At 47.7% G+C, this 27,496-nt stretch overlaps 1 protein-coding gene across 5 annotated transcripts in view; it reads right to left on the bottom strand.

Annotated features, from left to right (window-relative positions):
* FRMD5 (FERM domain containing 5) overlaps nucleotides 1-27,496 on the bottom strand; it is a 140,490-nt gene that overhangs the window by 30,554 nt on the left and 82,440 nt on the right. The gene's annotated exons all lie outside the window — the stretch shown is intronic.

Here is a 27,496-nt window from a genome sequence, read left to right as displayed (position 1 = left end):
TACTCATGAACCAGGAAGGGCTCAGTGACATAGCATCTGCCTTGCATACAGATGGTCCCAGGTTTAATCCTCAGCATCTCCAGGTAGCGCAGGGAAAGAATCCTGCCTGAAACCCTGGAGAGGCACTGGCAGTCAGTGTAGATGATGCAGAGCTAGGTGGACCAAAGGTCTGATTCAGCATAAGGCAACTTCCTATGACATGTGGAATCGCTGAGATATGTGGACAAGGGGACACGATAGCATGAGTCCCACCCCAGGGCACCTGGGCTTATGAAAGGGACCCTGGACCTCCAACAGCTTTTGATAAAGCCAGGGTGGAACCCTCTGAGGCACCCTCACTGCTTCCCTGGGCTAAACCAGCCATTTTAGACCATTTTTTGGCCAGGGACACCTCTCCTGGTAAATCCCACCTTGTGCACATAGGCAGAATGATGTTCTGAACAGATCTGGAATTGGCAACAGACAACTAAGTACACAAATCTATAGAATCGAGGGAGATCAGTGCTTAAACTACAAATGTCAGGTTTACCGTTTGCCAGCAGGCAAAGAAAGGGATAAATGCACTGCTGATGGTGGAGCATTTGACAGCAATGCCAATATATCCAACCTCCAGGCTCTGCAGAATCCCCATCCTTCCCAGAAGACCCACTGGGTGGATAAATAACCTCCTCCATCTCCTTAATTCTACAATACCCACTTTCTGCTTTCCCCTCTACTGTCCGCTGCCATGTTTGGTATCTCTCCTCCACCCGCCTCTTGCCCACCGGAGGCAGAGCTCTCCTTCCAGCAGAGACCACATCACTCCTCGTCTTCTCTGCAATGCCAAGCACCCAACTAGCACTCAATCCCTGTTAAGCAGGCCAGCCATTGAACAGATTTAGTTGGCACTGTCTATACCTTTTAGACAACAGGGAGCTATCGTGGTGCTCTCTGGATATTATTGGACTACGGCCCCCATAATTTCTGACCAATGACCCATCTAGTCCAGCATCCTGTTCTCACTGTGGCCAAACAGAGAGCCCTGCGGGAAACCCACAAGCAGGATTTGAGCACAAGAGAGTCTTCCTTCCTGCATTTCCACCAACTAGTATTCAGAGGCAGTTCTGCCTCCAACTGTTGCAGTAGAACATAAATATCATGGCTCGAAGCTATCAATAGTGCTCTCCTCCATGAATTTGTGCAATCCTCTTTTAAAGCCATCCTAGTTGGTGGCCATCGCTACCTCCTGTGGGAAGGAGTTCCATAGTTTTAACTATGAGCAACATGAAGGAGGACTTTCTTTTATCTATCCTGAATCTTCCAACATTCAGCTTCACTGGATGTCCATAAGTTTGTGTTGGGAGAGAGCAACAAACATGTTTCTCAACCCACTCCCTTCATGCCATGCACCGTTTTATAAACTTCTATCTTGTTGACTCTTACGTGTCTTTTCACTAAACTGGAATGTCCCAAAGGCTGCAACCTTTCTTCATAGGGAATTCGCTCCACCCCCTTAATCATTTTGGTTGCCCTTATCTGATCCTTTCCCAACTCTACAATATCATTAACCTCCCATCAACTCTGTCTAGATGAGAGACATCCCATTTTTATGAGCAACCATGGAAGGTAGGAGGGCAACCCATTGCCAACCCCCTCCCTGGCCCTTGCAGGGCCCCCAGTGTGGGCACCTCTCCCTGCTGTTGTTGGGGATTCTGGTAGCAGCTCCTTCCTGTTCCTCCCAGCTCCCTTCAGGGCGCCCTCGACGACGTCCCTGCAAGGCGGAGAGTGCAGCAGACTGAGATAAAGATTGAGTTTAATTTCAAGCTCTGTTAGGAATATTCACTGTTGCCAGAAGGAAGAAGGAGAAATGAAAGGAGGAAGATCAGCTGGGGAAGAGGCAGCCTTGTCAAGAGGCCGCCAATACTAAGTGTGGCACTTCACACACATTCAGAGCCGTCTGTTGTGTGTGTGTGTGTGTGTGTGTGTGTGTGTAGACAGCAACAACCCCCCTCCCTTTTGAACTCATGACCTCAGGTCCCTGGTAAAGGAAGCCCAAATCTACAACCAACCATTTAGCACAGGGGAAGGAAGAGAAACCTTTTCCAACCTGAGGGCCACATTCCCTTCCAGGCAGTCTTCTGGGGGCCACATACCAGAGGCAAAAACAGGCAGAGAAATGCACGAAAATGCTGTCTTTGGCCCATGATAAGAACATAAGAAGAGCTCCGGTGGATCAGGCCAACGGCCCTTCTAGTCCGCCTCAGTTTCTAACTTGGACCAGTTCTTATGGAGAATTGCAGCCCTGAGCCCAGCTTGTTGGCTCCCTCCATCCTGTGCCTGCCTGCCATCCAGGAAATCCTGTATTTTCCAAGCAATTTATGGTGTTCTATTAAATCAGTCCAGTGATTCACAGCCATGTTGAAATGCCATCCTATGCACATCCAGGGGAGTTAGGTGCATTCGACAACCACAGTTTCTCTGCAGCAGTGAACTCCTAACAAAATCCTCTCTGGAAACCTGTTTGGGATACTTTTGAGTGCTTTGTGTCACGAAAGCGCCAAATGCCCTTTCGAAGAGGCCAAGGGAAGACAGAAAATACAGCTTGCGTCTGCAGCCAGTGGACTGATTAATTGTGCTAATTGATTGATTAATGCACTTGGCCCGGCTTCCTTTGGGTTCAGCATCTAGCAAGATCCTCAGGCCAGAATCCTCCCCATGATTCCTCTACGCACATGCAGGAATGTGCTGTCTTCATGAAGTCCAGGATCTCCAAATATCATGCTCTCCCCTCCACCGCCTTCTCTTAGTGCTTATAAAAGCAGAAGGGCACTGGTTGGCTGCTGTGACAGAATGTGCCAAGACAGAATGTGGGGCTGATGACCTGATAGAGATCTAATCCTCCTCCTTTCACACAGCACATGCTGGGATGGGGAGGTGTTGGCTGGCTGGCTGGCTTGGTGGCATCCGTTCCTCCCCTCCTTCTTGCACATGGACTGAGCAACTGGGCTGTAAGTGATCAAACAGCCTCCAGCCATGGCGAGTTGTGCCATGTGACTTTGGAGCCCCCTGTGGCTTGGGCCACAGCTGCTTTTCCAGGGTCTCTGCCGCTAAATGTCACTGCATCTGGAATCATCAACAAGCCCTGCCTGGATTCCGGCTGCCGCTGCAATGACAAGCTTGATTCCCATTTTGCTCGCTGAGAGAGGTGACCTTTTGCAAACAACTCTCCAAGCTTCGCAAAGGCCACCACAACTGCAAGGAGAAGCAGGAGGGTGCATGGTGGTATGGAGCCCGGCTGAGGGCTAAGCTAGACCTCTGGGCCAGGCTAGCTTTCTCTAGCCGATGCTCAGGGACAATATGTGCTCAACAAATCACAGACAATGCACACAGCACCTGCACTCTTGGAGCTCTGAAAGCTGCAGCCCCCTAAAAACCAGCAAAATCAAAGGGAAGCTGCAGCTGCCTCAGGAGGACAGGAGAGGAGGCTGCTCCTTGGCTGCAAGAATTTGATCATCAGGGACATGGCCTCTGCCCTGCTTCCCACCCGCAGGCATCACACAGCCCCAGGCAAATGCTCTCCTTCACTGCTCCAGTCTTTGCCTTCAAAGACAAGATTGTTATCCAGCACTCAGCAGCACTGACAGGAATCAAACGCAGCAAAGCTGGGGGGCTGGGGGGGATATCAATAGCCCTCTAGATAGCCTCAATACCCCCCAGGCCTCAGCCAGCAGGGCCACACCAGAAGGTGCCAAGTTCCCTGTCCCTTGATGCATGGACCTGCCTCTCCACTGCTGCTCTGATCATTTGCTGCAGAGAAAGAGATCTGGCCCGAGAATTTTCGTTCTTTAAAAGCAATTATGAGAAAGAAAAGGAGACATTTTAAAGTTCATACATCTCGTTCCTTTGAGCCACTAATAAGATCCAGCTAAACCAATATCCTAGAATCAAAGGGCTAGCCTTGCCTTTGAAAACCCATCAAGCCTTGGAACAAGGGTACCTAAAAGATGGCTGGTTCCCCAATCAGCTCAGGTGGCTGCAGGGTTTTCAAAGGGGGCTTATCTGCGGTGGCCTCAATTGTGGGACCCTTTCCCCAAGAAAGCTCACCTGGGCCCTAGGGTCCCTTCCAACTCAACTGTTCTATGATTCTTTGCAAGCTGACCTGGAAGCGTCTTTGAAGAGGAAGGCAGAGTTCTGCAGGAAAAAGGAGCTACAAGGGCTCGCCTCTTTCAACAGAACCGCATTTCTGAGGCTTCTATATGTAGGAGAAGGAAACATCTGTGCTGCCGTCTCACTCCTTGCAGCATTGCTGGAACCAGAGGACTGTGTGCTGTTGTCAAAGCAGCCTCTCCCCCCCTCCCCTCACACACACGGACATCTCTGTTTATGTACATCAATCCCTTCATTGAAAACCGTCTGATGGTTTGGTTCAAGAGGCTTTGTTAGAACAAGACACCCATTTTCTTTTTTGACACATGATGTGGAACCTTGGGGTTGTTGGATCAATCAAAGATTAAGCCATGAATCACCACCTTGCCTCCACTTACTCCCCTTCACGGATGAGCAGCCCCTAATGGGCACCACACTCTTTTACAACGGCACCTTACACCACGTGCAATGTGGTTGTGTGTTATCACGGAGGCAATGAAGCAGGCATCCCGCCGGAGATCACAAAGACAGCCTTCCGAAGCACAGGCTGAAGCTTAGCAAGGGCTGCTTAATCCTGCTACACAAATGTATGGTGCGGCTGCATTTGGAATATGGTGCACAGTTCTGGTCGCCCCAGGATATTGTAGAGATGGGAAAGGCTTTAAGAGTAATTTAAACGATCAAGGGGGATGGAATGACTCCCCTATGAAGAAAAGCTGCAGCTTTTAGGATATATTTTTTAAGAAAAGGCATGTAAGAGGTGACATTATAGAAGTTTAATAATAATGGTGGTGGTGGTGATAATGATAATAATCAGTGCCTTGAGCGGTACTCAAGGGTACACAGTACTGGCACCTTTTTTCCCTAGAAGAAAAGCACTGATAATAATAATGTTATTTGTACCCCACTCAACCTAGATGGCTTTAAAAGAGAATTGAACAAATACATGGAGGAGAGGGCAATCAATGCCTTTAATTAATTAATTAATTAATTAATGAAATGGCATCACCGCCCGATTATAAAATCAAACAAACCTCACAATAGTATACAAAAATAAAAAATAAAACTATTTAAAGCATTCAAAAAGAATTAAAAATCAGTGATAAACTAAAAACAGATTAAAACACACATCCACATTCTGCGTATCTGGGTAGGCATGTCTATAAAGAAATATGTTTTTAGCAGGCGGCAACAAGAGTCCAGCAGAAGCACTTGCCTGGTGTCAATAGGCAGGGAGTTCCAAAGTGTTAAGTACTTCCCTATGAAAATATTGATTTATTACAAATGTAGAATGGGTATCATGTGGCACCTGTAACAGAGCCGGTTCCACATGAATGGCAGAGATGTATAAGATCATGAACAGTGTGGAGGAAATAGATAGTATTATGAGACAGCGAGAAAAAGTCTCAGAGGCCAGAGGGGTCATCTAGCAATGGAGCAGACATGCTCAGGAGGTGATGGCATTTCCTCCACTGGGGATATTTAAGCAGAGATTTGACAGCATCTGTCAAGGATGCTGTAGTTCCATCCTGAGCAAGGAGGGTGGACAGGATCCTCCAAGATCCCTTGGGACATTGTTTTTTATCTTGCCATGACAAATGGTAACGTTTCTCATTATTTCCGCATGCAGACAGCAAGATCCCAGGAAGCAGAGGAAAAGCAAACGTTTGCACCTTCTTGAAAATTTGATCTAAAGTTATAATGCAGAACTTTATGCTTCATTCAATAGAGAACTCTCTCTCTCTCTCTCTCTCTCTCTCTCTCTCTCTCTCTCTCTCTCTCTCTCTCTCTCTGCTTGGGCAGCCATGCAAAGCCTGAAAGCTGGATTCTTCTGATATTGTTGCAGCAACTTGAAATACTATTTTACTGTAGTGACAGCAAATGCTGCCAATAATCCTGGGAGGCACCAGAGGCTGCAGGATTTCCACTTGAAACAGACACTAGCAGGCAGCAGCCCATACTCTCTTCTCCAACCTGCTTCAATGTTTCTTAAAAGGATTTGCAGGGGGAAGATGCTTGGAGTTCATCCTGATGCCTGCAAGATGTTTTCCATTTCAATTTCAACAGAGAAAACATCACAGAAAACAAGTCAAACCGCATCCTGCTGAACTGCAGAGAAATGAGGTTCCAGTGTCAAAAAGCAAACATTGATATGCATAAAATTGTTTCCTCTTTGATCTCCCTAACTTGAATTAAACAGGTTTTAAATTAATTATTAAGAATGTGTCCTCCAAGGAATTCTCTGCATTCTTATGAAAGTAACAACTTGAAAAGGGAGGCAAGTCCCTTCCAGAGATCCAGATTAGGAGGTTTTTGGGATCGCTGTTTTTCATCTTACAGAAATGAGATTTCCATCTGTCTTAGTTGTTTGGTTGCTCTCTTAACTTGAGTGTTAAGTCCTTTGCAATTTGGAAACTGGGGTTGGAAAAAAGGAAGGCGTTTGCTTTCCCATTGCTATGTCAGTTCAAAAGCGGCTCAATAAGCACCACCAGTCTTTCAGAAATCCCTGACACAACGTTTCCACATAAATTGTCAGCAGGGACCTAGCAGGCAAACTCATTCCAGAGCACTGATTCTGCCTCTGGGCACCAACTGGGGGTAAGAGGTGGTCTCCATCCATTTGCACCCTTTGCTGTTGCACCTGAGCACCAGGAGCTGGCTCAGCAGCAGAGCAAACCAAGAGGGTTATTGAAATTGGGTATTTCTCAGCATTGCAACCATTTCCAAAACCCTTCATTTGCAAATGCTCCACGACAGGGCAAAATGCAGGTGTTTTCAATCATTTGCAACTTCCCCTTTGCAAACAGATTGTCACTATTTGCGTTTCAAATCAGCTTCCTTTACGTATTCCTCAGATTATTATTTTTTATCATTTTGCGTTGGCATAATAAAAGCAAACCACTCTGCCTGCTTCTGATCTCCCATCCTTGGGGAATAATGCAGGAGCCACTCTTGACTGAACACTGGATAATAGACACGTCTCCACTCGGAACACCAGCCTGTGTGTGCGAATGCGCACAGATTGCCTGCATGGATCAGAGAGGAGCTTGACCCTGTGGGTTTCATTTTATTGACAACCAGCTCCAAGGAAGCAGCTGCTCTAAGATAATCATCTGGAAAGAGCAGCTCACTTCAGACACTGCTTTCTTTCCAAAAAGCCCATCCTTGCGACAGTGGGGATATTTCTTGCAACTGGGAGGCTGGCAAGGCCTCGGGCAGGAATGGGGAACCTGTTTCAACGCCAAAGCCACATTCCCTCATGGGTAGGCGTCTGGCAGTGTGGGAGTGTGGCGCATGGGCAGGTAGAGCAATGAATGATGTGACAGTTCCCTTTGTACAATTGGCTTTGCAAAGCTCACAGGTACCTACATGAACTCAGACAACCCTTGCTTTGTCTACCCAGGCAAACACAACAACAACAACAACAACATTTATACCCTGCCCATCTGCCTGGGTTTTCCCAGTCACTCTGGGTGGCTTACAATACAGATAAAAACATAGTAAAATGTCAAACATTAAAAACTTCCTGATACAAGGTGGCCCTCTAAAAGTTCTGTAGTTCTTTATCTCCTTGGCATCTGATGGGAGGCTGTTCCACTCCAAGGGCAGTACTGCCAAGAAGGCCCTCTGCCTGGTTCCCTGTAACTTCACTTATCGCAGTGAGGGAACCACTGGAAGACCCCTGGAGGTGGACCTCAATGCTTTTCAGCATCTTATTTCTTGTCATTTGAATCCCTTGGTCCGGATCCTGCCCTGTGGAGCAGCAGAAAACATGCTTTCATGGAGGGGGCGGGGAGTTTTCTTTTGCTTCCCTTTTTAGGATATGTTGGGTACAATCTTCACTGCACAGGTTTTCAGGCAAGGAGGATGGCATTAATATTCCTAACTGCAACTCAATTGTTCTTTAGATATAAAAGAGAAATTAATGAGATTCTGGCTGGTGTCACAGTGGTATTTATGTAATTACTTTTGATAATGCCGCCAGCTTCAAGCAGTTGGGGATGAGATCTCCTAATCAGCCCTCTGCAAGCGAATGACACCATCCAGCCCAGGCAATTGGGAGGCTCTGTTAGTCACCAAGCCATTCTGCAAAGGTGATGGTTGGTTAAACCACCGGCAAGATCCCTGCCCATGCAAATACCATTCTTTCCCCCCTCAATTTTGCCAAATTGGTTTGTTCCATCACAGCAGCAGCAGCAGCAGCCTGGCTCATTCCTTGCCTTGCACTTCGCTGTATGTTAAATGACTGAAGAGGACATGACTAGGCGCAGGTGAGGACAAAGCGAGCTCAGCTGACGGCACCACCTCCAAGGCTGAAAGAAGCAGCCTTGCCAGTCCTCAGCAATGTGATTAGGATTGGGCAGACAGTTCAGTTATTAGAGCACGAGACTCTTAATCTCAGGGTTGTGGGTTTGAGTCCCACGTTGGGCAAAAGTTTCCTGCATTGCAGGAGGATGGACTCGATGACCCATGTGATCCCTTTCAACTCCACAATTCTATGATACCAAATCTGTTTTTGGGAGGCAGCAATGCTGGATACCAGTTGCTGGAAACCACAGGAAAGGAGAGGGTTCTTGTGCTTGAAACCTTGCTTGTGGAATTCCCACAGGCATTTGGTTGACCACTTTGAGAGCAGGATGCTGGACAAGATGGGCCATTGGCCTGATCCAGCTGCTGCTGCTTATGTTGATGCTGTTTTTGAGGGTTACAGAGCAAAGGCTGTGGAGTTATTCATATATGATATACGATATACGATATCTTTATTGTCATTGTCCCATACAGAACAATGAAATTGAAAATCTACATAAAACATTCAAAAACCCCTAAAAACTCTGAAACCCCATTTTAAAATACAATATACTATAGAGACTCCTTATGCTGCGTTTAGAACCAGAATTGCATTTGCGTAGAAACTGTTTCTCAGGCGGCTAGTCCTGGTCTTTATAACCCTGTACCTTCTTCCAGAAGGCAGAAGCTGAAAGAGATCATTTCCAGGGTGTGTACTATCCTGCACTATCTCTGCAGCTTTCTTATGGCACCTGTCAGCATAGATTTTATCTAAGGGTGGTTTGCAGGAGCCTCTCCCATTCTGGTACCCTCCAGATGCATTGCCCTCAGGTCCTGCATGTGGGCTTCTCATCTTAAGGAGGTCTGCTATGACAGCAGAACCTCCATGCCCAGAGACAGTCTACCTCTTAATACCATAAGATGGAAAACTGCTGTTGGAGAGCTGCTGTTGCTTGTGGGCTTCCCATTGCAGTATCTGGTTTGCCACTGTGAGAACAGGAAGCAGAACTAGATGGGCTCCTTTTGGCCTCATCCTGCAGCTTCAGGGCGCTTCTTACATCATCACTACTCTTGCTATTCTTACAGATCTGCTCAGAAAGTCAAGGGAGGGAAGGGTGCAAAGTTTCTTGAATCTTTAATCTCAACTTTTAAGTGGTGATCTTGACATATTTGAGGCAAATACATTTTGAGGCTAATTCCTTTTTCCTCTCTAATCCTCCTTCCTGTTAACTGACGTTTTAATCTCTCCCTTCAAGGCTCATTATGGGAGGTCTTTTTTCTCCATATGTTTATATAAGCCCGCAGGAAGAGAACTTACTTAAGAGAAATGAGCTTCAAGTGCCTCTTGGTTCCTTAAGCCCCAAATTAGAGTCTTTATCTCTTTAAATTTTAATTCGTGCGCTGGATTTCAAAAGTCTTTCATCTGTCTTCACCCTCTCACCAGGTGCTCTCAGTGGGACAGATTCCCATTTCCAACTTTTCTCTTGCTCATTTGGGCAAATGTCAACATGCTGAAAACCCTCCACTTTGTTCTTGGACTCTTCTCCATCCTCCCCCCACCCCCCCAAAAAAGAATTCTGGGAGTTGTAGTTTGGTGAAGGTGCTTAGCATTGTTAGGAGACCCCTATTCCCCTTCCAGAGCTACAATACCCAGAGTTCCCTGGGAAGAGGGATTGATTGTTAAACTGCTCTGGGAGAAGAATAGGGGTCTCCTAGCAACTCTCTGCACCCTTAACAAGCTACAACTCCCATAATTCTTTGGGGGAAGACATGACGGTTTAAAGTGGTGTCATAGTGATATTAGGACAGGTAAAACTGTTTTTGTATACAGCCACGGCTGCCAGGATGTTCTTTGCCCAGAGGTGGAAAGAGGACACTGTCCCAACAAAGGAAGAAAAGCAAGTAAAGTTAATGGACTATGCAGAAATGGCAAAACTTACGGGAAGATTAAGAATTCAAGAAGAAAGAACTTTCAACAAAGAATGGGGGAGACATGTGGATTATTAAAAATATATATTGTAAACATTTCAATACATTAGCAGGATTAATTTAAAATCTACTGGTTAAAAGGTGACTTTGGAAGACTTACAAGAGTAATAAACAAAAGGTGCTAAGGAAGAGATACCGTTTTTTGCAAATGTTTGTATAGGGAACCAAGGAAGGAGAGGAGGGAAGTCTAAACAACTACAACTATGTATGCACTCGTATTTGATGGTTATTGCTGTCAATTTGAAAAACTGAAAAATAAAATTTATTTTAAAAATAATTTAAAATAAAGCGGTTTCAAAGTGCTTTAAATGTACGGTGCGAACGTGGTGTTGGTCTAAGGCAACTTCCTGTGTTCCAGTTCTTAAAAACTAAGAAGATCCCTGCTGGATCAGGCCCATGGTCCATCTAGTCCAGCCTCCTGTCCTCGCAGTGGCTGACCAGATACCCCAATGGGAAACACTCAAGCAGGATTTGAGCACAAGACCCCTCTTTCCTCCTTGGTTTCCAGCAACTGGTATTCAGAAGCATTGCTTCCTCCAACTGTGGTGGCAGAGCACAGCCATCATGGCTAGTGGCCATCGATAGCCCTCTCCTCCTCCATGAATTTGTCCAATCCTCTTTTAAGGCCATCCAAGTTGGTGGCCTCCTGTGGGAGCAAGTTCTGGAGTTTAACATTTCACAGTGAGTGAAGAGGCAAGGTAAGTCCAGGTCTCCTTCCTTCTCTGCCTCCAAAGCCATCAGAGTTGGAGGAAAAGCCCTAACCAGCTTGTACTATGGCACCTCCTCCAAAACAAAGTAGAAACCCAGGAGCGCTGACCTCATTTGCCCCCGAGCCCAGGGTGCGTCAATCCCTCTGCCGTCGTGGCCATCTGTTTCCTGCTCCTCCGTGGCTCCCAATTAAGGACACGCCGGAGACACGTTTGTGCCGCCAGAACAAGCCACTTAGCACCATTCAAATATTCATAATGAACGGGGCGCAGAGGAATGCTTCAGAATGCATTTTTTTAAAAGACAGCATTGCACTCAGCAGAAGCCGCAGGAGCCTCCAGGCAGCCTCCTGCAGAACAAGCCAGGCAACGGAGGATGTGTCAGGAAAGCAGAGTTCCTGCCATGAAGGACTTTAATAAGGAATCCGTCAGAGACGCTCCTTCGACCCCCTGGTATTTGTGTCCCATTACCCACACTTGGGTTATTTGTCTGGATAAGGCAGCCCTGCTGTGCTGGGGATTGGCATCACCGCAGGCCGCTGCAACTTCTGGCATCTGAGGAGCTATGAGAAGAGGAAGGAGCGGGAGCAGCTCAGAGAAAATCCAAATTCCCATTTAGATCCTTCGCTCTCTTGGTTGCAGGAAGGAAGCACAGGTCGCCGCGACCCCATTATTACAGAAAATTGAGTTATTAATACATGCAGGAACCTAATAGCCGAGGAGTGGAAATCTGCCTCCCCAGCGACATCTCCAAACCAGAGGCTGCCTCATTTTTAAAAACAATTATCTAGAAAAGGGATGTCGCTTTCTTTCCTCACCATGTTAATTAAACGGTGGGGCAAGACCAACCTCCCTCCACTTACAAGGAGTCAGATCTAAAGGCCTGCAGGTGTCCTGCTCGCTTTCTGCAAAAAATCATCATTTGGGGATTTCAGGCCAAACCTTCTCCATCAAAACAGGACACGGGGGCTAAATCAGGGCTGTCACATATGAACACGCAGCTTCAGGTCTTGAGTGAAGAAAGTGCAATCCCGACACACAAGCAGGAAAAATGAACAAGGTTGATCTCTGAAAAATCCGACTGCTAGCAGAGAAACAACTGAATTGAACTTCAGATGCCCCTGTCTCGTTCTTGGTTAATTCCACAAAGTGCCTCTGAGGTTGAGGCTGTCACATTTGAACCATTGCGCAAGGAGCCTCTACCAGACATATAAATACAACATCTGCCCATCATAACCACCTAAGGAGAGGCTGCTGGGATCAGGCCAATGGCCCATCTAGTCCAGCATCCTGTTCTCACAGTGGCCAACCAAATGCCCCAATAGGAAACCCACAAGCAGGATTTGACCACAAGCACACTCTCCCCTCCTGCGGCTTCCAGTCATTGGCATTCTGAAGCATTGCTGCCTCCAACTTAGTTAGTAGTAATTGATATCCCTCCTCTCCATGGTGTTGATGCTAGTTCAACTATATCCTAGGAAATTTATGGCGTGGTGGTTTAGCATTGATGTATCCAATCACCGTTACTCTCTTATTGCAGAATCTAGATCCAAACTAGGCACTTCTTGCTTTGAAGTCCACAGATGCCTCTCCTCTGAAGGCCCCCATCTTTTGCCTGGAGGAGAGCAGCAGAGTACAGGGTGACCCTCGGCTTAGCATCTGCATAGCCTGTGTCTTGGCATAATTCCACTTGCAACCACTGCAAACGCTCAAAGGAATACCTATGAGCTGGTGTCCGCGGCGTTGTCACGACAATCAATTTTCTAGAGTTGTCTGTATGATTCAACAGAGCGATTGTCTGATGAACACAAGACCCACGGAATACTCAGGTAATACAAAACCCATTCCACGGCTCATTCACCTCACCAGTTATTGTGGCAGCATTTATTTATTTATTATTATTATTATTTTGATTTCTTCATCAGAGAAATGTTGGAGGGTATGGAATCACAGCTATGACATTTCCCAAAACAAAGTCTTCTGAGAACAGCTCACAATCATGGAATCCTGATGTTTAATCAAAATACCTTTTCATGCAATTCGCCCCTGCTATTCTGTTTCCTGCCTTCTGGAGCAACAGAAATGAGGTCCATCACCTTTGTGAGAGTCCTCCTATATGTGATGACTATTTTGCCTCCTCATCTCAAAATGCCCAACTTCTCCTGCCACCTTTCCTCCTAGGATTTGACCCTTCAGGCTCCTCACCATCTCCGATGCTCTCCCCTTTGGAAACATCCCAGGGCACCAATATCCTTAAAGAGGAATGCCTAGAAGTGGACCCAGAACATCAGGTGAAGTCTGACCAAAGTAGAACACAATGAGGCCATGACTTCTCACCTTCTGGATAGTATACTTCTTGTTGATGTAGCCCAGAATCACACTAGCTCTTTGTTGCAGCTGCACCACATAGCTGGCTCATGTTCAATTAGTCTACTAAAACCCCAGGTCCTTTCCCATTTTTTAAAATCAAGGAAGGTGCCACCCACCAGATGTATTTGTGCATCTGATCTTGCCTCGCGAAAAGGAGGATTTTACATTTATATTGGTTCAAATCCATTTGGTTGGCTTTGGCACAGTTCCCCCATCCTGTTGTTTGTTAAGGGTGCTGAAAATTGCAGCTCTGTTAGCTCTCTCTCTCAGGTTTCTTTGGGAAAAGCCATGTGCTCTAAATGTGTGTGATAGCACATGGTCACTGCCTAAAGTCAAGCTAATTTGGTCTCAATAGGAATGAGACAGAAAATCTAAGTTCCAGCTGAAAGGGTGCGTGCTTAGGTTAAAGCTAAGCATGTCTCTCTCTTGAGTCTGGGCAAAAAATAGTAAACCAGGTCACTTAAGTTAAAAAGTTGACCATGAAACTGTAGATTTTGGAAGGGACCCTAAGGGTCTTCTAGTCCAACCCTCTGCAATGCAGGAATCGCAGCTTAAAGATTCCCTGGAGATGTCCAAATGACCTCTATTTAAAAGCCTCCAAGGAAGGCTTCTAAAATAGTCTGTTCCACTGTCAAGCAGCTCTTACTGTCAGATAGGCCTTCTTAATCAAAATAACACCATCTTTGCTCCCATGGCTCCCAAACAAGCCCCATCCTTCACATTTCACAAGCAGGGCCAAAGCTTTGCACCTTTGCCTACACAGCCTTGCACTTTCCAATGCCAGCATGGAGGAGCAGGAGTAAAGAAATGCCTTGGGCTGGATGTTTGCTGTCCTCCCCGGACTGCACAGCCTCATAAAATAATGACTCTCCTAATAAGGTGCATTTGCTGCAGTGATAAGTGGAGCCAGGCGTCTTGCTTGTGCTCCTGATTGGAGAGGACAATAAGCTCTAATCAGCATAGCCCTATTTTTCCCCTGCGTAATCTTCCAAAGCTGTTTATGGGAAGATTTCCGCTCTTTCGCTCCACTTCCAGACACAGCCTCCTCCTCTCCCCCCCCCCCCCGCTCCGACGGGAAGGTAACCGGCATTTCCGTGCGCTGCTCTGGTTCGCCAGAAGCGGCTCAGTCATGCTGGCCACATGACCCGGAAGCTGTACACCGGCTCCCTGGGCCAATAAAGAGAGATGAGCGCCGCAACCCCAGAGTCGGTCACGACTGGACCGAATGGTCAGGGGTCCCTTTACCTATTTGACCATGGCCCATGATGGGTGATCTCCAGGCCGTCACATCTCGTTTCAGGGGGCTGGACTAGTTGACCCTTGGGATTCCTTCCAACTCTACAGAGTTCTATGATTCAGTGGTCATAGAAGGATTTTTATAGCCACTGGGAAGCAGCTCCTTTGAGCTGAAGAAGAATCAGGGTGGGCTGGATTCTGATTCTCCCCCCCCCCACCTCCAGTGGGTCAGGTTTGAAAGGTGGGTGGGGCTGCACACCTGTCAATCACCTGACACCACAATGACCACAAGTGGCCCATTTTTGCCTGGGCAGATTGAGATCAAGCATGGTGCTTTGCAGGCATCTCCAATCAGCTGGTGGTCGGTGCTTGTAAAGCCCCTTTCAACCCAGCCGCCTCTCTACAAGCCCCACACCTGCCCCATGCACAGCACCAGATATAGGGCAGGTGGGCGTATCTTGGCCAAAGGGAACCTAAGTGATGCAGCTACTGTCCTTAAAGAGATGTGACTTTTCTCTTTTTAAAAGCTGGCACCAGAGGGCTTTAGAAACTTGCCCACAGCTGGAGAGCTAACAGGTTTTTTTAAAATCCTAATACTTCAAAAAGGCCAGCCTTTCTATTTTGCTGGCCTTGACACGCTCTGTTTCTGCTTGCAGGGAGTGTTGCTTCTTAGAGTTCCTGAAGCTGTGATTAGCTGTGATCCCTGCATTAGAGGGGGTTGGACTTGATGACTCCCTTATGTCTTTTCTAACTCTAGGTAAAGCTAAAGGGACCCCTGACCATTAGGTCCAGTCGTGACCGACTCTGGGGTTGCTGGCGTACAGCTTCCGGGTCATGTGGCCAGCATGACTGAGCCGCTTCTGGCGAACCAGAGCAGCGCACGGAAATGCCGTTTACCTTCCCGCCGGAGTGGTACCTATTTATCTACTTGCACTGTGTGCTTTTGAACTGCTAGGTGTGCAGGAGCAGGGACCAAGCAAAGGGAGCTCACCCCGTCGCGGGGATTCGAACCGCCGACCTTCTTATCGGCAAATCCTAGGCTCTGTGGTTTAACCCACAGCGCCACCCGCACCCCTTTTCTAACTCTAGAATTGTTTTATTCTTTATTGTGGACACTTCCTCACAGCACCAGCCACAAATTGAGCTGCTGTCGTGCAGGGCAGGGGGTGGGACTGGGAGGCTCTCCTCAGTCCTCCTTAGCTGTTTACCAAGGATCATTCCTGCATGGAAGAATTTCAACCTCATACTTTTCGTTTGTGCAAATACGTCTCCCCAAATACCACAATGCACATGCCTGCCTTGTCTTGTGGAAAGGGCACATGGATGTACCATATATGTTGTAACAGCCTGGTGCCTTCCAGATGTTTGGGACAACAACTCCCACCAGTCCCAACCAGCAGAGCTGAACGATGCTGAGGCTGATGGGAGTTGTAGTCCAAAGCATTTGGAGGGAACCAGCTTGAGGAAGACCCAGCCCACAACTGAACAGACCTGGCTGAAACAAAGCCGAGAGAGGCCAGGTTTTGAAGACACGCCTCAGGGAAAGAGTTCCATAGCTGTGGAAGAAGAAGAGTTTTGGATTTGATATCCCGCTTTATCACTACCCGAAGGAGTCTCAAAGCGGCTCACAATTTCCTTTCCCTTCCTCCCCCACAACAAACACTCTGTGAGGTAAGTGGGGCTGAGAGACTTCAGAGAAGTGTGACTAGCCCAAGGTCACCCAGCAGCTGCATGTGGAGGAGGAGGGAAGCGAACCCGGTTCACCAGATTATGAGACTACCGCTCTTAACCACTGCACCACACTGGATTTGAGGAATCATGAGGGAGAAGGTAATTATTAGGGCGCCTTCCTCCACCTGGCACCACATGTTTTGGACTACAGGTCCCATCAGCCTAGGCTGCCTGGGGCTGATGGGAGTTGTAGTTCAAAACATCTGGAGGGTGCCAGGTGGAGAGAGGTTGGTGTGCTTCATGGGCAGAACAAATCCTGCCCCAGGCAGCTTCTTACCAAATGAATAAAACAGCACAACAAAACACCCCCAGTGGACAAAGGCTGGAAGCCCAGATAAGGCATTAAGGCACTTGGCAAAACGGGGGGAAATGAGGCAAAGAATAAACACTTCCTGCACCCGAGTGAGCCTCTCGTGCAATAATAATAATAATAATAATAATTTATTATTTATACCCCGCCCATCTGGCTGGGCCTCCCCAGCCACTCTGGGCGGCTTCCATAAAAACCAAAAATACAGTAAAATATCACACGTTAAAAACTTCCCTGAACAGGGCTGCCTTAAGATGTCTTCTGAATGTCAGGTAGTTGTTTATCTCTTTGACATCTGCTGGAAGGGCATTCCACAGGGCGGGCGCCACTACCGAGAAGGCCCTCTGCCTGGTTCCCTGTAGCTTTGCTTCTCGCAATGAGGGAACCGCCAGAAGGCCCTCGGCGCTAGACCTCAGTGTCCGGGCAGAATGATGGGGGTGGAGACGCTCCTTCAGGTATACTGGACCGAGGCCGTTTAGGGCTTTAAAGGTCAGCACCAACACTTTGAATTGTGCTCGGAAACGTACTGGGAGCCAATGTAGGTCTTTCAAGACCGGTGTTATATGGTCTCGGCGGCCGCCCCCAGTCACCAGTCTAGCTGCTGCATTCTGGATTAGTTGTAGTTTCCGAGTCACCTTCAAAGGTAGCCCCACGTAGAGCGCATTGCAGTAATCCAAGCGGGAGATAACCAGAGCATGCACCACTCTGGCGAGACAGTCCGCAGGCAGATAGGGTCTCAGCCTACGTACCAGATGGAGCTGGTAAACAGCTGCCCTGGACACAGATTTGACCTGTGCCTCCATGGACAGCTGTGAGTCCAAAATGACTCCCAGGCTGCGCACCTGGTCCTTCAGGGGCACAGTTACCCCATTCAGGACCAGGGAATCCTCCACACCTGCCCGCCTCCTGTCCCCCAAAAACAGTACTTCTGTCTTGTCAGGATTCAACCTCAATCTGTTAGCCGCCATCCATCCTCCAACCGCCTCCAGACACTCACACAGGACCTTCACCGCCCTCACTGGTTCTGATTTAAAAGAGAGGTAGAGCTGGGTATCATCCGCATACTGATGAACACCCAGCCCAAACCTCCTGATGATCTCTCCCAGCGGCTGCATGTAAATGTTGAAAAGCATGGGGGAGAGGACAGAACCCTGAGGCACCCCACAAGTGAGAGCCCAGGGGTCTGAACACTCATCCCCCACCACCACTTTCTGAACACGGCCCAGGAGGAAGGAGCGGAACCACTGTATGACAGTACCCCCAGCTCCCAGCCCCTCAAGACGGTCCAGAAGGATGTTATGGTCGATGGTATCAAACGCCGCTGAGAGATCCAGCAGAACTAGGAAACAGCTCTCACCTTTGTCTCTAGCCCGCCGGAGATCATCAACCAGTGCGACCAAGGCAGTTTCAGTCCCATGATGAGGCCTGAATCCCGACTGGAAGGGATCCAAATGGTCCGCTTCTTCCAGGCGTGCCTGGAGTTGTTCGGCAACCGCTCGCTCAATCACCTTGCCCAAGAATGGAAGATTTGAGACTGGGCGATAGTTGGCCATCGTGGCCGCATCTAAAGATGGTTTTTTAAGAAGCGGTTTAATAACCGCCTCTTTCAGCGGGTCTGGGAAGGCTCCCTCACGGAGGGAAGCATTCACCACCCCACGAAGCCCATCGCCCAGTCCTTCCCGGCTAGCTTTTATAAGCCAGGATGGGCAAGGATCCAGGAGACAGGTGGTTGGTCTCACTCGTCCAAGCAGCCTGTCCACATCCTCGGAGGTAACAGATTGGAATTGATCCCACTCAACTTGACTAGACAGAACTCTAGCACTCTCCCGCCCCGGCCCTGCTCCCACGGTGGAGTCTACTTCTTCCCGAATCTGAGCGATTTTATCTGCAAAAAACTTTGCAAAATCATTGCAGGAGAACATGTGGCCCATACTGGGCCCCGATGTTGCAGGTGGTTCCGCTAAATTGTGAACCACCTGAAAAAGTCTCCTGCTGCTATTTTCTGCAGATGCAATAGAGGCGGTGAAGAAATTCTTCTTCGCCGTCGCTATCGCCACTTGGTAGGCTCGACGTTGAGCTCTAACCTGTGTCCGGTCAGATTCGGAATGAGTTATCCGCCACCGGCGCTCTAGCCGTCTCAACGATTGTTTCATTGCCCTCAGATCCGTGGAAAACCACGGGGCTGTCCGGGCTCCATGCAATCGGAGAGGGCGCTTCGGAGCCAAACAGTCAATAGCCCTGGTTAACTCCGCATTCCAGCGGGCCACCAGGGAATCAGCTGACAGGCCATCAACATGGGATAAAGCATCCCCTACCACTCTCTGGAAACCATTTGGATCCATTAAGTGGCGGGGGCGGACCATCCGAATTGGTCCCACCTCCCTGCAGAGGGGATGGGTCGCAGAGAAGTCCAGTTGCACCAGGAAGTGATCTGACCATGGCACTTCTTTCGTTTCGCTTTTACTTAGTGTCAGATCACCAACATCCATAGAGGTAAACACCAGGTCCAAGGCATGTCCGCGGCTATGGGTTGGGCCAGACTTATTCAGGGACAGCCCCATGGAGGCCATGCTTTCCACGAAGTCCCGAGCGGCCCCTTGTAAGGTCGTGTCGGCATGGATGTTAAAATCCCCTAGGACGACCAAGCTAGGTGTCTCCAGGAGAACATCCGCCACGACCTGAAGCAGCTCGGGCAGGGAATCCTTGGTGCAGCGGGGAGGTCGGTACACCAAAAGGAATCCTGTACTGCCCCTATTGCCCAACTTCCAGAACATGCACTCGGAAAACTGGGTCTTCCCAATAGGACGCCTGGTGCAAACTAATGACTTCCTAAAAATCACTGCAACCCCCCCTCCCCGCCCACATGACCTGGGTTGCTGTGCGTAAGAGAAACCTGGTGGACAAGCAGCGGCAAGGACAGGCCCATCTGCTTCATCCAACCAAGTCTCTGTTACACATGCCAGGTCAAGTCCTCCATCCATGATCAAGTCATGGATGGCAGTGGTCTTATGAATCATTGACCTGGCATTGCACAGCAGCACCTTCAGGTCATGTGGGTATCCCTTGCTGATTCTAGTATCCATCCGGTCAGGACCAGACCCGGAGGCAGGAATAGTCCTCAGACAACGACTAAACCTGCCCCCTCTGTAATGACGTGGTCTAGTCTTAGCGTAACTCCTCCTCCTACCCGTGATCACTGAGATCGGTTGCCCCAGTGCATCCCCCCCTGTGGAACATGCCCCAGCCATTTTGTGGGCTGGGGCCCACTCCCCGGCAGCCCTGACCCCTCCCCCTAAGAACAAAATAACACCTTAAACAAACAAACAAACAAAAAACCAATAAAACAATACAAACAAAAAAAAATTAATAATGTAAAAATTACAAAAACATCAAAATAAATAAAAAATAATAATTCCCCAAGCCCAACCAAACATCCATCCCACCCCCACCCCCCACATACAAAAAATCCAAAAGAAAAATTTTAAAAACATTTTAAAAACACTCTGTGCCCCCCGGCAGTAACAACTGTCCTCGTGAGGCCTGTCAGGCCCTGCCCTGGGCCAGGTGGTAAGTGGCAAGAGCATTGTGCAGCACCTTAAAAGAGGAGCAAAGGGAGCGTTCTGGAAACGGGGAGCCCTAGTCAGCAGAAATGGCTGCCTGAGACATAGCCAAGGGTGGCTGGAAGGAGGAAGGGGGATGGGGCCTGGTCCTCTACCCACCAAGGAGCTGCCTGCCTGCAAATCTCCCTCCTAGGAGAAAGTCCTCAGGAGCCCTCACAGGATCATGAGCTCCTGTGTCGTGAGCAAACCAAATACATGTGTCCTCAAAGACTCTCTGCTTTGCACTGCATCTTTGAAAAGGAAGGAATCGTTAAGCGCCCCCATGTGCAAAAGGAAGGTTCCATCAAAATGAGGAGGGATGGGGAATAGATGAGAAGAAGAAAACCTCCAGCCAGAAAGCGGCCACCTGATGGGAAATAAGTCATCGTACACCAGGCAAACGAGGGGGAAATGAAGGAATCACATAGTACATAGGCTTTTTTAAAAAAGGCTTCTTCAGCAGAGGTCAGGCATCCTCAGAATCCCACCGGCAGCCTTCCTCTGCTGCAGCTGCTCCCCCTGAAACCAGGACCATGGCATCTCCACTCCCCTTCAGAGGCTCACAGACAGTGTCACAGCTCAGAAAATGCAACCAGGGAAGCATGCTGGCCAGGAAAGGAGGCAGGATCCGGCCCTGGACCTTCCCAGCCCCTCAAATCAAAGAAAGGGTAGAGAGAGAAAGGGGCGTCAAGGAAATAACCCCACCACCACTCAAGTCATACTCAGAGGAGACGCATTGAAACGAATGCATCTGAGTCAGTTGTGTTCATTAATTTCAATGGATCTACTCTGAAAGGGATTAACACTGGACACAACCCCTTGGTTTCAACACTGCTTTAGGCTGGGCTGCAACTCTTACTCAGGAGTAAGCCCTACTGTGGGACTTGCTTCTGAGTTTATGATTGTTAATTAATATTGTTTTGTGGATTATGAGTGATGTAATGCTTTGTGAACCTTATGACTTTTCTTGTGGTTGTGCTGTGGTTTTTAATGTTTTAATAGTGTTTATTTAGGACTTGTTAATTATTTCATATAAAGTATGTTGCAATTGTGATGCTCTACTATATTATTTATTGTATATAAGCCGCTTTGTGACTCATGTGAGTGAAAAGCAGCATAGAAATAGAATGAATGAAACTGAAATATACTAGGAGTCGAGAGTGGATTTCATGCTCTTTATTCAGCTCATAGTGGTGAGGAGGAATGGAAGTTCCCCCAGGATGTCTGCTTTATATACATTATTTACACAATGGGCCCCATGTGATTGGCTAATTCCGGGATTCTCCTGTAGGCCAATCAGGTTGTGGATTCACTTCCACCTGGAGCTGGATTGGGTGGCTCCTGCGGACCAATCATACTGCTGCATTGTTCTAGGACCAATCAGACTGCTGCATTCTGAATCCTATTGTTCTAGGATCAATCAGACTGGTGCATTTTGGATCCTATTCAACTCAGTACATAACAGAAACACACACCTGGCCCTCAGAACCCTCCCCAGGCCCCGACCTTCATGGGTGAGAGTGTAGAAACCAACCTATAGCACAAAGGCAAAATTTACATTTGTTGCTCCACCTCCTTTTGCCTCGGTCCCCATCAGCCACTGGCGTGTGGCCCCTGGAAGGTTGCCCAGATTGAAATGCGGCCCCTGGAATGAAAAAGGCTCCCATTCTTCTGCTGTCGCATTGTTTAAAACCATTTTTATGCTGCGCTGTTCTTGTGGGCTGCTCTGGGCTCCCTTTGGGGAAGGAGGAGCGCCAGCTACCACCGTGAAACCAGACAGAGCTCTCTCCTGTGGCTCCTCCCCTCAGAGCAGCGCTTGAAGATGGTGGCCTTGCTTCCGCCGGCGCTATTTGTCCCCATGTGCTTTTAGGGTCCTTTGATATCACTTTAATCATTCTGATTGCTGCTTTAATGTTTTATTGCTGCTTTGATGTTTTAATTATGGAAGCCGTCTATAAAAACCCTTTAAATGCAGAATAAAAATGACTGTATTCATTTATTTAATGGAAAATAGCTGTTGGTACACCTTTTCTGCGTGGATCTGGCACTTAAATGGGGCCAGGAGTCAGTCTGTCGGCAGTGAAACTGTTCCTTTGCAGGATTTTTGTCTTCTTCCCTATTTTAAATATTGATTATATTTTTATGGGTTTCTTTTTACTTGCAAACCCATCCTGGGATAATGGAAGTGGTGAAGTACAACCAACCAATCAAGGAAGCCATTTAGGTCTTTGGCAAGTGTGATGTCCTGAGGCAGCAAGTTCCACAAGTTAACTCTGAAATGCCAGAAAGTTCTTCTCTTTGTCTGTTCTCAACCCCTTTAGCCCATAAACTTCTCAGTGACCCAGAGTCCTTCTATTAGGAGGGTGTGGGTGGATGCAAACCTTTCTACGATGTTCCTAGAGACAATATATAGCTATTATTATTAATAGCCATTGATAGCCTTATTCTCCATGAATTTGTTTAAGCACCTTTCAAAGCTGCCCATAGTGGCAGTTATTAATACATGCAGGGGCTATATAGGATTTCAGACAGGGAGTTTCCCCCAGCTCTACCTTGAGATGCCATCAGAGACTGAACCTGTGACCTTCTGGATGCAAAGCAGATGTTCTACGCTTCCCCTCACGCCAGATCATTTATGAACATGTTCCAACTCATGGCTCCCTACTGCTGGGCTGAACTTCTGAAAATCCTAAAGTCTAGCCTGGAAGGGAGTTAACGTAGGCACGGGTAGGTAAACTAAGGCCCGGGGGGGGTGTGTCTCGGAATCAGCATGTTTCCACATGAGTAGAATCTGTGCTTTTATTTAAAATGCATCTCTGGGTTATTTGTGGGGCATAGGAATTCATTCATCATCCCCCCCCCAAATATAGTCTGACCCCCCACAAGGTCTGAGGGACAGTGGACCAGCCCCCTGCTGAAAAAGTTTGCTGACGCCTGGTAGAGGGAACAAAGTCCTTCTGGGTGTTTCATAAGAGGAAGTTGCATGACTTAAAACAGGTGCTTTTTTGTATGGCAAAATGTTCTAAAAAGGTGCGCAGCAGCTCTCTGCTTGCCATCTCAAGGAGGTCCTTGCTTTGCCTGCAGGGTTTAACATTTCAAAACAAGAATTCATTTATATGTTTTTTTCTTTTTTTGTTGTTGTTCCCATTAGGGACTCGACACACACACAAATCTTGCTGAAGTAATGTTGAATTTTCGCATTAATTTCTCCTTCCTCCTTGATCCCCTCCTTAACTTATCAAAGCCATAAAACAGGACTCCCTTTTCCACCCAAAGCTGTGAGATGAAGAAGAGTTGGAGATGGCTGAAAATGGAGGCACAGCACCCCTGAAACAAGGTCAGGGTGCCCTTTTTGCCAGAGACACAATCTATGCAGGCAACGAAAAAACAGTGTGGGATGGAGTGGTAAGTGTTGAATTACTAGGACCTGGGAGAACCAGGGTTCAAATCCCCACTTGGCCACGAGGCTCACCGGGTGACCTTCTGCCACTCACCGCCTCTCAGTTTAACCTACCTCACAGGGTTGTTGTGGGGATTAAATTAAATGGGGCAGAACCATGTGCACCACCTGGAGCTCCTTGGAGAAGAGGTGGAATATTAACACAATATATAAAATAAAAAATGAACGGCACAGCTAGGTGGCAGTGAGAGAATATTGCAGAGGCAGGATTTTAATCTAGAGTAAGGAACGCAATCAGAGATGGAAGCAGCATTTTCAGGGGAGGAAACCTACTCATTTCTCCAAGCCACCACTTCCCTGCTGCTGCTGCTGACTTCCTCTCTTCCAGAACCTGTATGCATTGGATTATTCAAGGTGGAGTTGTGAGGCAGACAGTCTCCAGGGCCTGGCTAATTCAATTGCACACATCCATTCATGCAAGGTGTGCGCAATCACCCCGGGGCCCAAAGGAACCAAAGCTTGTGGCTTGGTGGCGCATGGTGTCGCTCCTGACAATGAGCCCCACACAGCCTCCCTGCACCTGAAATCACACAACCCGACAGCTATATTTGTGACACACGCCTCCTGTTTCCAGTTTCCCATTTATCAGCTGAGCACCTGTAATCAGAGACCATCCAACTGCCATTAAATAAATTAGTCCCCCAGCCGCGAGCATTTTAAGACAGGCCTTTCAAGGTGCACTCCCTGAAATTTCCTATCGCATTAAGGGACCTAGTCTGCCTGCCTGTCTCTCCCGCTCCCCATTCTGGCCTTAAAATTCCTCATTCCCAGGTTTCATCTTGTTGTACTCTCCCATTGCATTGCTAAAGGGTCTCTGCAACTGCTCCAAGTGAAAGCCACTGTCCCCTTTGATATGACCTAGAGAACAGCTGCTGCTCCAGGGATGCAGATTAACGTTGTGCCTGATTTGCTCTGCCTTTGAGGTGGAGTAAGAGGCATCCAGGTCTGAACTCCAACACAAGAACATAAGAAGAGCCTGATGGATCAAGCCAGTGGCCCATCTAGGGCAGCATCTTGTGGTCACAGTGGCCAGCCAGATGCCCTTATGGGAAATCTGCAAGCAGGATTTCAGCACAAGACCAACCCTCCCCTACTGCAGTTTTCAGAAATTGGTTTTCAGAAGCACCACTGCCTCCAATTGCAGAGGCAGCGCATAGCTATCATGGATGGCAGCCATCAATAGCCCTCTCCTCCATGAATTTATTTAATCCTCTCTTTAAAGCCATCCAGCTTGGTGGCCATCACTGCCTCCTGTGGAAGGGGGTTCCATAGTTTAACAATGCACTGCATGGAGATGGGCTTTCTTTTATCCACATCTCAGGTTCCTCTTTGCCAGCCCTCTCTCCAAGCCCAGCCATGACTGTGCTGATGATCCCTTTGAAAAGAATGTTTTTATTTTGCGGATAATCGGAACGTACTTCCGCCTAATTAGAAAGGTATGTGGCGCTCTCTGCTGGTCAAGGTGGGGAGGAGCAACCAAAGAAATTGCCAAAATTAAAATGGAAAATGCATTTGCTTCTGGAAGGAAAGGCTCAGCCCCATCAGTCTACCCCTTCAAGCATGATGCACTTCCTTAGAATAATCTGAAATGTAAGGTGTGAAGAATGGAGGTGGGGGCGCTCAGGAGAGTCTTCCATACCCCCTCCCTTACCCAACTGCAACACAACAGCCCTGCAGTGCTGCTCGTTGAGTCTTACTCTCCAGTACCTGCTGCCACCGCCCCCTTTTTGTCACCCACAACCCCAGAACCAAAGGGGGAAAACTGGGGCTGCATCAAAGCGCTTAATTTGAAAAGGCTCTTAGACCATGCACCTGGCACACAAATTACTGGGGAATGCAGGGCCAGCTCCCAGCTGCCTTATCCTGGTCCAATTTCAAAGCATCTTGTTTGATTCCCTGGCAGACCCCTGCTAAACTACCTAAAACCCAAGAACTCTGAGGCCAAAGCACTCTGCATTTCCCGGACAGTTCCCTTATAAGCCACTCAGGGCGGAAAGGCAGCCCACACTCCCTACACTCTCCAAGATGTGGGAAGAATGTGCTGGTCCCTTGCAACTCTGACCCTTCATTTTCAGGAGCATGGAGCCCAAGCATCTAGGCATGCAGATTCTGAGGCTGGAAGGTGGACACATTTCAGTGGTTAAACCGTGGAACTTAACTTGAACTAAATAGTAGGGTAGTAGAGCTGAAAATAATGCCAATATATTTAACATCTGGCAGACAAGTCTAAAAAGCCTGGGACACAAATTTTCACAACCCTCTAGCAGCTATGGTAGCTCATAGACCAGAAGTAATGTATTTAGCGTTAACTCTGAAAGTGTATACTTGATTCTGACCAAACTAAGCCGCCTAGAGCAAAATATACATCAGAGAGAGTGCAAATCAAACTTGGAAGTTGGGAGTTTTTCAGCTGAAAAGTTTTAATTCCCAGGAGACGTGTGTGTGTGTCTAGTGCTATTTTTGTCTTACTTAGTCTGAAAATCTCCGCCAGCTGCTAGACAATAGACACACACATGTGGCCAACTCTTGACCTTCATGAGCAGAACTGTCAGATCAGAATGAACTTCTGAGAAAATCTGATCAAGGGGATGGTTATTTGGACTGACAGTCACAAGAACCAGAAGCAACTTGGTATTTCCATGGGACTTGTGCAAAACACAAATCCTGTTTCTGGGGGAAATTAGCAAAACAAGGGCAAAAATTTCATCATCACAAAGAGATCAATCTTGTCTTCCATGTACTTTACAGAAGACACTACCCTTTACAATCAAGGAGGAAAGGGGGATGCTATAAATAACTGAATTCTGTTTATTACAGGAAAAAAATGCTATCCACTCATTCATCACACCCAAGTGATGTGCTATCTTAGCACCTATGCTAATCCCCACAATGGTGAAACAATCTCCCTGGTCTATAAACCCCCATTTTCCATTCATTTTAATAAAGGCCTCACTAAGGAATTTTGTCAACCCCTCTTTCTGTGGAAATCCTGAGTGTTGCATGAAGTGAAAAAATTCCTGTCTTTTTTTTTCAATCTTTCAGCGAATACCCCAATGTGAGTATTTAACTTTCCTTTCCCTCCAAATCTCTTATTTCAGGTTTTGGAAACAGTGTCAGCGTTCAGCAACCAAAACACCCTCCATTTCCAAATAATTCCCATCAGCCACTGTGTTAATTTGTCTCATCTCCTTTTAAAGTGAGTTTCTATCATCAGCCTGTCCTGCAGCAGGGAGTTCCGCCAATTAATTAAGTATATGCTGTGAAAAGAAGTCCTCCTCTCTGACTGTCCAGAATGCCTCAGCACCACTGGCATCCACAAGGATGAGACAGAGAGAAAAATGGATCTCTCCCCTCTTTCTCCACAGAAGGCATAATTGTATACAGTGGTTCCTCATGTTATGTACTTAGAATCATAGAATCATAGAGTTGGAAGAGACCACAAGGGCCATCGAGTCCAACCCCCTGCCAAGCAGGAAACACCATCAGAGCACTCCTGACATATGGTTGTCAAGCCTCTGCTTAAAGACCTCTTAATCCGTTCCAGAGGTCCATTCGTAACAGGAAACCGCTCGTAACATGAGGCAAGCTTTCGCTAATGGCGCTTCCAGCTGCTGCTGTGCCGCCGAAGCGCGACTTCCGCTCACATCTCAGGGCAAAGGTTGCAACAAGGGGCATCTACTTC

Source organism: Podarcis raffonei, chromosome 14 (genome assembly GCF_027172205.1).
Source record: "Podarcis raffonei isolate rPodRaf1 chromosome 14, rPodRaf1.pri, whole genome shotgun sequence".
In the NCBI taxonomy this organism is placed as follows: domain Eukaryota; kingdom Metazoa; phylum Chordata; class Lepidosauria; order Squamata; family Lacertidae; genus Podarcis; species Podarcis raffonei.
This window is presented reverse-complemented; position numbering and strand designations above follow the sequence as displayed.